At 36.2% G+C, this 14,924-nt stretch overlaps 2 non-coding genes across 2 annotated transcripts; both read right to left on the reverse strand.

Annotated features, from left to right (window-relative positions):
* Positions 1-441: 441 nt before the first annotated feature.
* On the reverse strand, positions 442-515 carry TRNAW-CCA (transfer RNA tryptophan (anticodon CCA)). Its single transcript has one exon. It is a non-coding gene; the product is annotated as a tRNA-Trp (tRNA).
* A 139-nt stretch (positions 516-654) lies between these two features.
* TRNAP-UGG (transfer RNA proline (anticodon UGG)) lies at positions 655-728 on the reverse strand. Its single transcript has one exon. It is a non-coding gene; the product is annotated as a tRNA-Pro (tRNA).
* Positions 729-14,924: the final 14,196 nt, after the last annotated feature.

Raw genomic sequence — 14,924 nt, forward strand, 5'->3', positions numbered from 1 at the left:
TGGCTTGAACAAGATACGCCTTATTTGAATTGACTGAATAATTATAATTCAGAAAAGAAAAATCTTTCTTTGGGATTCCTGGCATTCTACGACTCTTTTCCAGACTAATTAGGAATTCTTTTCTTGGTCATTGAGATTCGTGGATAATTTAGAGTACTATTTAGGGATAGATCGTACCTCTTTTTTTATCCCCTCGAACAAATCGAAATGATTGAAGTTTTTCTATTTGGAATCGTCTTAGGCCTAATTCCTATTACTTTAGCGGGATTATTCGTGACTGCGTATTTGCAATACAGGCGTGGGGATCAGTTGGATCTTTGATTGAGTCATTTTTTTTTGATTGACCTCCTCCAGACCAGAGAGGAGGTCAAATTGAAATTGGAGTTACAATTCAATTTTGTTAAGTTATTTTACTCTGCTTCGACATAAAATAGATGGAATCACGCTCTGTAGGATTTGAACCTACGACATCGGGTTTTGGAGACCCGCGTTCTACCGAACTGAACTAAGAGCGCTTTCATTCATTCAAAAAGAAAATCTTTTTCTATTCCTAATGTATCTCACGTACGTATAGTCTCCACAAATTCAAGTTATACCCACTTTACTTTAATTGATCTCGTCGCTACTGCCTATAAAGAAGAAAGAAGTAATAGGTAGGGATGACAGGATTTGAACCTGTGACATTTTGTACCCAAAACAAACGCGCTACCAAGCTGCGCTACATCCCTTTTCCAAATTAAATTGTTGTACAATGCCATTGTACACAATTCCTGTCTTCTTTTCCACATCATAATTTTCTTCTTCTTTCTATTTTCTTCTTCTTTCTTTCTCTATCTATATATAGAACCCTCGTGTCATTTCTTCTTTTTGGTCTCATATAATTAAGGAATTATATACATATAAAATCCAATATAATTTCGCCTATAAAAGAAGGATTACTTTTCCTTGCTAATATATAGGAAGAAGGGGTCATCTTTTTCTTTTTTAGGGATAGGAAAATTTCGTCGATATGGTTCATTTTATATATAGCATAACAATCTTGGGCAAGAGTTTATGATCATATATGTATTCCAACAAGGAAGGAGGATTTTCAATGCGGGATATAAAAACATATCTCTCTGTAGCACCCGTGCTAAGTACTCTATGGTTTGGTGCTTTAGCAGGTTTATTGATAGAAATTAATCGTTTATTCCCAGATGCTTTGTCATTCCCTTTTTTTTAATTCTAGTTATTGCTATGGGAGGGATAGATTTCTTCGTGATATGACAAAATTTGATCCTTTTCAATCTTTTTTTAGTATCGGAAGGAAAAAGAAAGAAAAGATGGATTGGGTTGAACCTCAGAGTCATTAAAAATTTTGTAAACCCCATTTTTGAAAATAGAAATTCAATTTAAAGGGGTACCCAAGCTAAATAAGGCCTCAGAAATCAGAGCATAGAAAAGGTGGGGCTGGCTAATTAAATGAAAGGATTTCGAACCAAAATCTTTGCTAATTCGACAAGGATTGTATTCTTTAATTATTTCTCTATTTTTTATTACTTAATTTAAGAATAAAAAAAAATTATTCTAATGAATTTTATTCTTCTTCTTCGGATTCAAAATAGAAGAATAAAAGAATAAGTAGAAGAATTAAGTTAAGTCAATCCAAAAAGAAAAGGAGGTTCATGGCCAAGGGAAAAGATGTTAGAATCAGAGTTATTTTGGAATGCATCAGTTGTGTTCGAAAAGGTGCCAATGAGGAATCGACGGGGATTTCTAGATATAGTACTCAAAAGAATCGCCACAATACACCCGGACAATTAGAATTCAAAAAATTTTGTCGTTATTGTCGCAAGCATACGACTCATCACGAAATAAAGAAATAGGAACATCGTGTGTTCGATCTTTCCAAACAACAGAAAGAGTAAGAACTTCATATTTAATATATAAAGAAAACATAGTATAGAATACAAAATACAAATCAACTCATCTGATTTCCGGTAGATATTATTTCATATGTATAGAGGGTATTCATATACTATAATATGAATCAAATAAGATATGGATCAAAGAAAAACTACTTCTTCTGGATCCTAAATTAATAAAATAAAGAAGTGAATTTTCAAATTTTCAAATTTTAAATAAGGAATAAATCATGTATACATCTAAACAACCTTTTCTTAAATCTAAGCAACCCTTTAGTAAATCCAAGCAAACTTTTAATAAATCCAAGCAACCCTTTCGTAAATCCAAGCAAACTTTTCGTAAATTCAAGCAACCTTTTCGTAAATCTAAACAACCTTTTCGTAGGCGTCCCCGGATTGGCCCGGGAGATCGAATTGATTATAGAAACATGAGTTTAATTAATAGATTTATTAGTGAACAAGGAAAAATATTATCGAGACGAATAAATAGATTAACCTTGAAACAACAACGATTAATTACTCTTGCTATAAAACAGGCTCGTATTTTATCTTTCTTACCGTTTCGTAACTATGAGAACGAAAAGCAATTTCAAGCCCAGTCAATTTCAATAATTACAGGTTCTAGACCCAGAAAAAATAGACATATTCCTCAATTAACGCAAAAGTACAATTCCAATCGAAACTTAAGAAACAACAACCAAAATTTAAGAAACAACAACCGGAACTTAAGTTCCGATTGTTGATGTTTTATTCGAATTCGAAAGGGCCAGACCTATATATATTATAAAGAAAGTAATCCAGCTCGTTGATTCCTACCACTTAATCTTAATTTATTGTATCTTCCCGGAGAGGGAACTCCGGGAATTCATCTTTTATTATTCCAGTATATTACTTTATTTATACCTTTAATTGATGATCTTTATTTTATTGGAAATCGTGTAAAGATTATTTGGATTTGATACAGCTACTTGTGCAAGCATTTTACGATTAAGAATCAATTTCTTCTTGTACAGGTTGTGTATTAATTTACTATAACTATCGAATACTTTATATACCCGCGTTGCTGCGTTTATCCGAGTGATCCACAAACGACGAAAATCCCTCTTTTGCCTACCTCTATCTCGATGAGAGGAAACAAAAGCTCTTTTTACCTGTTGGGTAATCATTCGATTAAGTCTTAAATGAGCCCCTCTAAAGTTTGAGGCAAATGAACGCATTTTTGTTCGTCGTCTCCGGGCTATATATCCTCGCGGAACTCTGGTCATTGAATCAAATTAACCTTAATGAATAACTAATGATTTCTCTTCTTTTAGCCACCCTTTTTCTCATTAATAACAAAACTAATTATTCCGATATATAAAATATTAATTCCAATGGCTTTTGCTATAGTAACCTTCCCAACCACGATTTTTTATTCCACTCCGTTCAGTTATTTCTATACGAAATAACAAATTCATTCTAATAATACTAAAAAAAATAGTGGGTTCCATCGTTTCTATGGTTCCCTTTTAAACGGTGAGGCCCTCTCTATACACCGGAGCCCTTTCTTTCATCAAAAGGTATTGCGAACTTGTATAGTCCACATTCTTTGGCTCTACCTATCCATTATAGAGTAAATAGCTCTTTTCACAATAAGAGTTATCCATACAGTGACGGTATTTAATTATGAAAGTTGGCTAAGTAGCTGACCCTGTTAGTCCGTTCTTTTAAGATAAAGGAGCATAAGCCTTTTTCTTTTTATTACTATTTCCTCCGCTTAATGGATAACCATTTGCTACCAATGGGAGAATTGCTTCTTATTTCCAATTTAGATAATTGGATTTGCACCAAAGGAAACCATAAATTCCATATACCATAGAAATCTAGGATAGAGAAGCTATATCCTATTCATTGGTACTAATCATGGATACTTCAATTTTTTTTATATTTGTTTGAAGTCATGATCTGAACGAGTCGCACATACACCCTAGCACATGTTCCTCGACGCTGAGGGCATCCTTTAAGCGCGGCCGTTTTTCGAGCATTTCGTATTGGCTGTCTTGCGTTTCTAATAAGTTGTTTAACCGTCGGCATGTTGTATGTATATAGAAAAAAATGGATTGGTTTAGATCCATCTTAACCTGATGATTGCTCATCATGAAGTCTTTCTATTTTCTATTAAATCGAGGAAAACACGAATTTAGCTGTGAAATAACTTTACAAGAAATCCGGACACTACCAATCCTTAAACATTTCTGGAAACCACACTGGATCAGTATCGCAGTGCTTGTCAATCATTTCATCCCCTACAATATCGACAAGTCCATAAGCTTTGGCTTCGTCTGCTGACATAAAAACATCCCTTTCCATGTCTTCGGATACAACCCAAAAAGGCTTGCCTGTTCTTACTGCATAAACCCTTGTGATCATTTCGCGAACTTTGTGTAACTCTTCTACTTCTAGTAAAAATTCTGGTGTCCTTGCCCGATAATAAGCACTAGCAGGTTGGTGAAGCATAATCCTCGCGTGAGGGAATGCTATACGCTTGGTGGGTTCTCCTCCAAGCAGAATGAAGGACGCCATGGAGGCGGCTATTCCGAGGCATATTGTATATATATCTGGTGTCACCGTTTGCATCGTATCAAAAATAGCCATTCCTGAGATTAGCCACCCGCCTGGGGAGTTTATAAACAAAAAAATATCACTAATTCCATCTTCTATACTCAGATATACCATGAGACCTGTAATATGATTCGTGATCTCGCAACGAATCTCTTGACCTAAAAAAAGTGTCCTTTCTCGATACATAACATTGTATAAGTCAACCCAAGTCGCTTCTTCATCTCCAGGAATCCGGTAAGGTACTTTTGGAACACCAATGGGCATATTAGATTAATATTATTAAATTTAAGTAAGAAAACCACACTTTAATATGGAAACGTAAGAATGGAACAGAAAGAAAGAATCCGCAGTTTATTGTCTTAATTTTTATTCTTATTCTATATGAATACTATAGATTCTATTAATACGTAGATTGAAAGGTTATACATATAAGGAATGTAAGACAGATTGAATAAAGAAAAAGGAATGGGTGATTCGAATGCTAAACAAAGAGGGGTAGCGATCTATTCTTCGTTTTTTCCAAATTGGCCAAGTTACCCATTGCATATTGGCACTTATCGAGTATAGAATAGATCTGCTTCTCTTTCTTCTTATGAACAGAATTGGCTTCTTATTTTTAATGGAATGAAATAAATATTCGCGCTTTCTGACACAGAATCCCCTAGAAGGGTTAGGTACATAGGATATGGATAGTCTTTTTCAATGCGATAAAATAAAGCGACATCGTGTCTATTTTTCTTTGCTAAAGGGGTATTTCCATGGGTTTGCCTTGGTATCGTGTTCATACTGTCGTATTGAATGATCCGGGTCGATTGCTTGCGGTGCATATAATGCACACAGCTCTAGTTTCTGGTTGGGCTGGCTCAATGGCTTTATACGAATTAGCAGTTTTTGATCCCTCTGATCCTGTTCTGGATCCAATGTGGAGACAAGGTATGTTCGTAATTCCCTTCATGACTCGTTTAGGAATAACGGATTCGTGGGGTGGTTGGAGTATTTCAGGAGGAACTGTAACAAATCCGGGTATTTGGAGTTATGAAGGTGTGGCAGGTACGCATATTGTGTTTTCTGGCTTGTGTTTCTTGGCAGCGATCTGGCATTGGGTATATTGGGACCTAGAAATATTCTCTGATGAGCGGACGGGAAAACCCTCTTTGGATTTGCCCAAGATCTTTGGAATTCATTTATTTCTTGCAGGGGTGGCTTGCTTTGGCTTTGGGGCATTTCATGTAACGGGTTTGTATGGTCCTGGGATATGGGTATCCGATCCTTATGGACTAACTGGAAAAGTACAAGCTGTAAATCCAGCGTGGGGTGCAGAAGGTTTTGATCCTTTTGTTCCGGGGGGAATAGCTTCTCATCATATTGCTGCGGGTACATTGGGTATATTAGCGGGCTTATTCCATCTTAGTGTCCGTCCGCCTCAACGTCTATATAAAGGATTACGTATGGGCAATATTGAAACTGTACTTTCCAGTAGTATCGCTGCTGTTTTTTTTGCAGCTTTCGTAGTTGCTGGAACTATGTGGTATGGGTCAGCAACGACCCCAATCGAATTATTTGGGCCTACTCGTTATCAGTGGGATCAGGGATACTTTCAGCAAGAAATATATCGAAGAGTTAGCAATGGTTTAGCCGAAAATCTTAGTTTATCAGAAGCTTGGTCTAAAATTCCCGAAAAATTAGCCTTTTATGATTATATTGGTAATAATCCGGCAAAAGGGGGATTATTCAGAGCAGGCTCAATGGACAATGGGGATGGAATAGCTGTTGGATGGTTAGGACATCCCGTCTTTAGAGATAAAGAAGGACGTGAGCTTTTTGTACGCCGTATGCCTACTTTTTTTGAAACATTTCCGGTTGTTTTGGTAGATGAGGAGGGAATTGTTAGAGCAGACGTTCCTTTTAGAAGAGCAGAATCCAAATATAGTGTTGAACAAGTAGGTGTAACGGTGGAGTTCTATGGTGGCGAACTTAATGGAGTAAGTTATTCTGATCCTGCTACTGTAAAAAAATATGCGAGGCGTTCTCAATTAGGGGAAATTTTTGAATTAGACCGGGCTACTTTGAAATCTGATGGTGTTTTTCGCAGCAGTCCAAGGGGTTGGTTCACTTTTGGTCATGCTACCTTTGCTTTGCTCTTCTTTTTCGGACACATTTGGCATGGCGCTAGAACATTGTTCCGAGATGTTTTTGCTGGTATTGATCCAGATTTGGATGCTCAAGTGGAATTTGGAACATTCCAAAAAGTGGGAGATCCAACTACAAGGAAACAGGCAGTCTGATACACATTGTTATAGTATCTTTCACCTCTCTTTTTTGATTTGACATGGGAAACATCTCCCATCCTTTCTTTGACTCTTTTTCTTTCTTTATATGGGAAATTCTCCCAAATGACAAATGAATAGGTGTGGAAGTTATAATTGTAAATAAACCAGGATCGAATCTATGGAAGCATTGGTTTATACGTTCCTTTTAGTTTCGACTTTAGGGATAATTTTTTTCGCTATCTTCTTCCGAGAACCACCTAAGGTTCCACCAACTCCAACTAAAAGAATAAAATAATTTCATTTAAGTAAGAAGTCCCCCTATCTGGGAGACTTCTTACTTAAATTAGTCTCCGTGTTCTTCGAATGGATCTCTTAATTGTTGAGAGGGTTGCCCAAACGCGGTATATAAGGCATACCCAGTAAAGCTTACAAGTAAACCAGATATGGAGATGGCGACTAAAGTTGCTGTTTCCATTTTTATAGAATTTCAAGATTACAATGGATCTACGAAAAGATCGTGTATTTACAACTACAACGGAATAGTATACAAAGTCAACACCAATGATTAAATAGAATTTATGGCTACACAAACCGTTGAAGATAGTTCTAAACCTAGGCCAAAACGAACTGGTGCAGGTAGTTTACTGAAACCCTTGAATTCGGAATATGGGAAAGTCGCCCCGGGTTGGGGGACTACTCCTTTTATGGGGATCGCAATGGCTTTATTCGCTATATTCCTATCTATCATTTTAGAAATTTATAATTCTTCCGTTTTACTGGACGGAATTTTAACCAATTAGGTTTCTACTAACTAAAACTAGGAAGTCAGAGTTTTTCCATCCAAAAAAGCCTTTCTAGTTTAAGATCTACATTTCTAGATATTATGGTAGTTCGACCGCGGAATTTTTTTGTTTCGGTATCTCTGGAATATGAGTGTGTGACTTGTTAGAATTGATCCTATTGATAATACATAGAAAGGGCCTGTTATCTCTATCAAGATGATTCTAATTCGTCAGATATTATTTATTCTAGTATCTGGAACACGAAATAGATAGAGTGGATCAAAAAAAAATGGAACTATGATTCATACTCACTATTAAGACCTCGCAACCAGACTGAAAAATTCAAGTAGTTCTTAAATAAAAATAAAAAAGAAATTTTCTTCCTTCCAATTTTGTTTGCCCAAAAGACAACTTTTTTTCTCTCGATTTTGTCGAGTCATTACACTGATTCAATAAATGATTATCAAGCGGTTCTTATTCGAAGAACCCTTGCCTTTTGTTTAGCTTGAGACTAAATCATCGTGGCTCTAGTATGAATCTAAGGTTTTAATTGAACTGATTCATAGGATCTCAACAAGATAATTTCTATATTACGCATAAAAAAACAAATCCTTTATAGGGAAGAGAAAAGTCAAGAAGCCTCTAATGACCAACATAAGGGAAAGGAAGAAAGAAAGACGCGCCAACTTGAGATTTTTTGGCATTATCATCACAAAGAAGATATTCCGGATTTTTCTTATTTGATATCTTCAAGGCAAATCGACCCAATTCAGTGGCTGATGAAGTTTTGAACCTTTTTTCTAATATTCGTTGAAAATTTTTGTGTTTCTGCTTGAGCCGTACGAGATGAAATTTTCATATACGGCTCTTAGAGGGGGACTCGGGTTAGTTACCTATCTCAATAAAGTATATGATTGGTTTGAGGAACGTCTTGAGATTCAGGCAATTGCAGATGATATAACTAGTAAATATGTTCCTCCCCATGTCAACATATTTTATTGTTTAGGGGGAATTACACTTACTTGTTTTCTAGTACAAGTCGCTACCGGTTTTGCTATGACTTTTTACTACCGACCAACCGTTACAGAGGCTTTTTCCTCGGTTCAATACATAATGACCGAGGCCAACTTTGGTTGGTTAATCCGATCAGTTCATCGATGGTCAGCAAGTATGATGGTTTTAATGATGATCCTGCATGTATTTCGTGTGTATCTCACAGGGGGATTTAAAAAACCCCGTGAATTAACTTGGGTCACAGGTGTGGTTTTGGCTGTTTTGACTGCATCATTTGGTGTAACTGGTTATTCTTTGCCTTGGGATCAAATTGGCTATTGGGCAGTCAAAATTGTGACAGGTGTACCTGACGCCATTCCGGTAATAGGATCGCCTTTAGTGGAGTTATTACGCGGAAGTGCTAGTGTGGGCCAATCCACTTTGACTCGTTTTTATAGTTTACATACCTTTGTACTGCCTCTGCTTACTGCCGTATTTATGTTAATGCACTTTCCAATGATACGTAAGCAAGGTATTTCGGGTCCTTTATAGGGAAGGCATATCATAGAGAATTATAATTATCATATATCATATCGGGTAGGTTTTGGTATTTCATTGCTACAAGCATGGGTTATTGTAAAATAACACATGTCATTTGGATACTTCTCTTCAACTCCAAAGTATTTTTATACAATACAAATAGTTGAAGTTAATTTTACGAAAGAAAAAAGGCGGATTATGGGAGTGTGTGACTTGAATTATTGATTTGGCCATGCAGATAAAGAATTGGATCTGCCACATTAGAATTCACAACCAAAGGTGTCTCCGCATCCAATCAACATGTAAGTCCCCTACCTAGGAAGGATAGGCTGGTTCACTTGAGGAGAATATCTTCTATGATCATACCGCAACCATGTCATCCATGAACAGGCTCCGTAAGATCCCATAGAGTAGAAATGGAATAAGTCATGTGACATGATCCAGTTCTCTATTTATTACACTTACCTTTTTATTATAGTATGGAAATGCATTCATTTTCTTTGCATCGATTGTGATCCGCAATACTATCGGAGTAAAAGAAGGGATCTAAGGAAGAATGTAGGCTAAACTTTTTGATTTTTTATTAGTAACAAGTAAATATTTTGTTTGGAGGTAAGAAACTTGCGATATTGAGGGGATAAATACCAACTAATCAAGAGACATGAGACAATCCACAAAGCAATTGATCATGATCAAATTTGTAAGCCCACTTGGATATTGAGCATTTACCCATAAGAATAGGATTATTTTCAATGAGTAGTTGTAGGTGCAACTTCGGAAAAGAGAATCTGATAAAGCTTTTCTTGCCTAGAGTCATTGAGTCATTATAAACCTTAATTCTATTAAGGATCTTCCGCGGTCTTATTTCTTTCACTCTTGCTCGAGCCGGATGATGATAAATTCTCATGTCCGGTTCCTTTGGGGGATGGATCCTAAAGAGTTCACCTATCCCAATAACAAAGAAACCAGACTTAAATGATCCTGTATTAAGAGCTAAATTAGCTAAAGGGATGGGACATAATTATTACGGGGAACCCGCATGGCCCAACGATCTTTTATATATTTTTCCAGTAGTAATTCTAGGTACTATTGCATGTAATGTAGGTTTAGCGGTTCTCGAGCCATCAATGATTGGTGAACCGGCAGATCCGTTTGCAACTCCTCTGGAAATATTACCCGAGTGGTACTTCTTTCCCGTGTTTCAAATACTCCGTACGGTACCCAATAAGTTATTGGGCGTTCTTTTAATGGTTTCTGTGCCAACAGGCTTATTGACAGTACCTTTTCTAGAGAATGTCAATAAATTCCAAAATCCATTTCGCCGCCCAGTAGCTACGACCGTTTTTTTAATCGGTACTGTAGTAGCTCTTTGGTTAGGTATTGGAGCAACATTACCCATTGATAAATCATTAACTTTAGGTCTTTTTTAGATATTTTTTGATTCATTCAACCGTGAAGTACCATAGGTATCTAGGAAATAGTTACTTCCAAGTGAATCTTCCCTAGATACCTAAAATCCATTTTATTATGATCCATTTCGCGAAAATATAGATTGTACCAAAGATGCTAAATTGTTTTCTTTTTATTCTAACTCGAAAAAGAAGAAGAAAAAAAATTGCAATGGATTTAAAACGAGAGTTTATTCTTAAGTAAATCAATTGGGAGATGCTTCTCTAGAGTGTCCCATATATGTTTTCTATCTTCCATACGAAAACTGTCAATTCTCAGAAGATCTTCTTCAGTCTTACTCAAAAGGTCCAATAGTGTATGTATATTGGCCCTTTTTAGACAATTATACGTTCTAGAAGTCAATTCTAATTGATCAATAAAAATAGAATTCAATGGAATTCCTTTTTTGTTTTTCTTTAGATTAGTTAATCTTTTTTGAAAAGTAAAAAGGGGTGGAGTAAACCTGTTTTTATTTTCTTCGAAACTAGCGCCCTCTTCCTCCGCGTGTAGAAAAGGAAGAAATAAATCAATCAAATTACGAGAAGCCTCATAAAGTGCTTCCTTAGGGGTTAAACTTCCATTAGTCCATATTTCTAGAAAAAGTATCTCGTGTTTTTCATTTCCATTCCCACAAGAAAAAATACTATAATTCACATTTCGAACAGGCATGGATACAGCATCTATAGGATAACTTCCATCTTGATAGTTCTTTCTGAGTTCTGTCTGATATCCACGATCTCTCTTGATCTGTAAATCAATACAGAAATCAATGGGCTCTGTCAAGTTAGCTATAGGTTGTGCCGTATCAACGATTTCTACGGAAGGCGGTAAGATGATATCTTGAGCAGTTATGTATCTAGGACCTTTGACGCAAATGGATGCGTCTCTAACTCCATAGAGATTACTTCTCAATACAATTTCTTTCAAATTTAGTAAAATTTCTTGTACGGATTCTTCAATACCTGCTATTGTAGAATACTCGTGCGGCACGCTCCCAAATTTTGCACGTGTGATACATGTTCCTTCTATTTCTCCAAGTAAAGCTCTTCGCAAGGCAATACCGACGGTGTCCGCTTGACCTTTTCTAAGCGGGGACAGAATGAAACGACCATAATAAAGGCGCTTACTATCTACTCTTGATTCAACACACTTCCACTGTAGTGTTTGAGTGGATCCTGCTACCTCCTCTCGAACCATAATAGACTAGTATTATTATTTTATCATTGAATCGTTTATTTCTCTTGAAATGAAAGTTGAAAGCGGGTTAATTCTTTTACAGACGTCTTTTTTTAGGCGGTCGACATCCATTATGCGGCATAGGTGTTACATCGCGTATACAACTTAATCGCACACCACTTTTAGCAATGGCTCGTAATGCGGCATCTCTTCCACTACCAGCGCCCTTTACCATAACTTCTGCTCGTTGCAAACCTACTGTACGAATAGCATCTACTGCTGTTCTTTGACCAGCATAGGGTGATGCTTTTCTTGAGCTTTTGAATCCACAAGTACCGGCCGAGGACCAAAAAACCACCCGACCTTGTGGGTCTGTAACAGTTATAATGGTATTGTTGAAACTAGCTTGAACATGAATAACCCCTTTTGTTATTCTACGTGCACTCTTCCGTAAACTAAAACGTGCATTCCTACGTAAACCAATACGCACTTTCTTACGTGAACCAATTTTTGGTATAGCTTTTGCCATATTTTATTATCTCATAAATATGAGTTAGAAATAAAAAAAAGAAAAAAAGATACAAAGATATCCGTTTCAGGGTAAAATAAACCCTTTACTTTAATTATTTTAAATGAAATTATTTTATTTGGAATTGGAACATTTCCGCGGGTACTTTTTTTTACTTTTTAGAAAGTAAAGTTCTTTTTCGAAAGATTACCCCTGTCTTTGTTTATGCTTCGGATTAGAGCAAATGACTCTAATTCGTCCACGCCTACGAATCAGTCGACATTTTGTACAAATTTTACGAACGGAAGCTCTTATTTTCATATTTCCGTATCCTTTTTTAAACTATGAATCTAATCTTTTGGAAAAAATAAGTCTCTTCGCTTGAATTTTAGAACTTAGAATTTATTACCCTAGAAAAAAAAGAAAAACCTAATCCTTTGAATCTTTGGTATCCTTCAAATCTTCGCTATCCTTCAAATCTTCGCTATCCTTCGAGTCTTCGATACGCTTCGAATCCTTATGGGGAAGTCTATAAATTATACGTCCCTTGCTTGAATCATAACGACTTACTTCAATTTTGACCCTATCCCCCATCAGTATTCGTATAGAACTAGACCGTATCTTTCCTGAAATATAGCCTAGGATGATGGTGTCATTCTCTAGCCGAACGCGGAACATTCCATTGGGTAGGGCTTCCGTAACTAAACCTTCGAAAGTTACTTTTGCTTCTCTCGGGTTTTTTTTTTCTCTCCTATTTTTTTTTTCTGTCATATTTTTTTTCTCCTATTTTTCTATTTTTATTTTAAAAATAGGAAGGGCGAGATAGAATTCAAGCACTATAGGCGGGGCGATTACCATATATAACATAAGACTTCTCCCCCAATTCTGTTTAGTCGAGCTTCTCGATCTGTCATTATTCCTCGAGAAGTAGAAAGAATAGCAATTCCCATTCCACCCAAAACTTTAGGAATTCCTTGATAGTTGGTATAAATTCGTAAGCCGGGTCGGCTGATACGCTTTAAAAAGGTTCTTGTTCTATATATTCCTTTTCTAGTCTTTCTCTTTTGATGTCGCAAAGTTGAAACCAAGAAATATCTGTTACGTTCCTGATGTTTCCGAACACTTTCAATAAAACCCTCTCGTAGAAGTATTTTAACAATGTTTTCGGTAATATTTGTAGATACTACTCGAACTGTTCCTTTTTTATTCATGTCCGCATTTCTTATAGAGGTTAGTAAATCAGCAATAGTGTCCTTGCCCATAAGACTCTAATTCTAGGTTCCTCCTAATTTTTCTATAATCAACATGTTTTCTTTTTTTTTTTCATTTTGGATTTTAAAACATATACGTAAAACACAATCTACTAAATTAATTCTTTGGTCTCAATTTCGCCTACTAGTATTTATAATACTTCAGGAGCTAATGAAACTATTTTGGTAAAATTCAATTCTCTCAATTCCTCGGCAATCGCGCCAAAAACTCGAGTTCCTTTTGGATTGCCTTTTTGATCAATTATAACCGCAGCATTGTCATCATAGCGGATTATTATACCGTCTTCGCATTTGAACTCTTTACATGTACGTACAATTACAGCTCGAATTACTTCGGATCTTTCTAGAGGCATTTGGGGCAATGCGTCTTTGATTACAGCAACAATAACATCACCAATACGAGCATATCGCTGATTACCAGCAGCTCCTATGACTCGAATACACATCAATTTTCGAGCTCCACTATTATCTGCTACATTTAAAAGGGTCTGAGGTTGAATCATATTATTTTTTATTTTGATTTCAATTTGTTATTTCAATGCAAAAGGATGAAAGAAATATTGTCTTTCCAGAAAGAAAAACCGGGCATTTTTTTTTATCTTCCATACCCCTTTTAGGGTTCTATATCTCTAATCGAATAAATTGACTTCGTATGGGCATTTTACTGGCAGCTATGGAGATAGCTGCTCTAGCTACAGTTTCAGATACTCCCCCCATTTCATAAAGTATACGACCAGGTTTAACAACGGATACCCAATATTCGGGGGACCCCTTTCCCGAGCCCATACGTGTTTCCGTGGGTCTTAGTGTAACCGGTTTGTCGGGAAATATACGTACCCATATTTTTCCACCACGACGTGCATATCGTGTTATTGCTCTTCGTCCTGCTTCTATCTGTCTCGCCGTGATCCAAGCGGGTTCAAGTGCTTGAAGAGCATATCTACCAAAACAAATACGATTGCCTCGGCAGGATTTTCCTTTCATTCTTCCTCTATGTTGTTTGCGAAATCTGGTTCTTTTGGGGTTATAGTCGATGGTTCTCTTTCTTAGTTCCATCTCTACTGCAAAACTGGACATGAGAGTTTCTTCTCATCCAGCTCCTCGCGAATGGAATGAGAAAGCATGTAAATTTCTCTAATTCATAATATTCAAAAATATTACGGTACGGATAGATACACATTAATAGATAATAGAAAAAGTTCGGTTTTTTTTATATTGAATTTGTTAAAACAGAAAAATATAATATATAGTCAAAAAAGAAGATCTAGAATATATCCAGATGTGTGTGTATATTTATCTAAATTCTATATTTATAGATAATGTAATCCTTCTTAAAAAAATCCTTATTTTTACTCTTATTGAATCGCGGTAAAGTATTCTAATTCAATAAGAATTTCGCGGGCGAATATTTACTCTTTCCTGTCTTATTT

Source organism: Aegilops tauschii, unplaced genomic scaffold, assembly GCF_002575655.3.
Source record: "Aegilops tauschii subsp. strangulata cultivar AL8/78 unplaced genomic scaffold, Aet v6.0 ptg000349l_obj, whole genome shotgun sequence".
Taxonomy (NCBI): Eukaryota; Viridiplantae; Streptophyta; class Magnoliopsida; order Poales; family Poaceae; genus Aegilops; species Aegilops tauschii.